The sequence below is a fragment of the Morone saxatilis genome, unplaced genomic scaffold (assembly GCF_004916995.1).
Source record: "Morone saxatilis isolate NCDOM2014 unplaced genomic scaffold, NCSU_SB_2.0 Contig6, whole genome shotgun sequence".
Lineage (NCBI taxonomy): Eukaryota > Metazoa > Chordata > Actinopteri > Moronidae > Morone > Morone saxatilis.
This window is the reverse complement of record NW_023340206.1, coordinates 6,258,981-6,259,377: the sequence shown is the minus strand read 5'-3', so window position 1 is coordinate 6,259,377 and position 397 is coordinate 6,258,981. Positions and strand designations below refer to the sequence as shown.

Below are 397 nucleotides of genomic sequence, written 5' to 3'. Positions count from 1 at the left end.
AGAGCTCACTGCTCATCCTGTCTGTTTTCTGTTCATGTGGCATGAAGGTCAAGTTTACAGCATCGGCAACATATTTACTATTGAAACATAAACACATTTTACAACCTCTGACATACGGCAGCGTGAACGTGAACCATGACCCTGACCAGAGTTAATACAGAGCTGATGTTGAAGACCTTCTGGACATTGTGGTGTAAAACAATTTTTAAAAAAGGGGCTTGATCATCAGATAGGTTATATACATATCGAGTTTGCGCGTTTATGTGAACATCCGCTGGGAATAATCTCTGTTTATACACCAAACACATTACAATGTGTGTTTGTGTGCCGATTTATAGCAACATAAATGATGACAACACTGGACTGTTTCTAAGTATTAATTTGTGTGTGTGTGTGT

The 397-nt window shown here is 38.8% G+C and overlaps 1 protein-coding gene across 1 annotated transcript in view; it reads right to left on the bottom strand.

Moving 5' to 3' along the window:
• LOC118340191 (rho GTPase-activating protein 20-like) overlaps positions 1 to 397 on the bottom strand; it is a 32,718-nt gene that overhangs the window by 12,565 nt on the left and 19,756 nt on the right.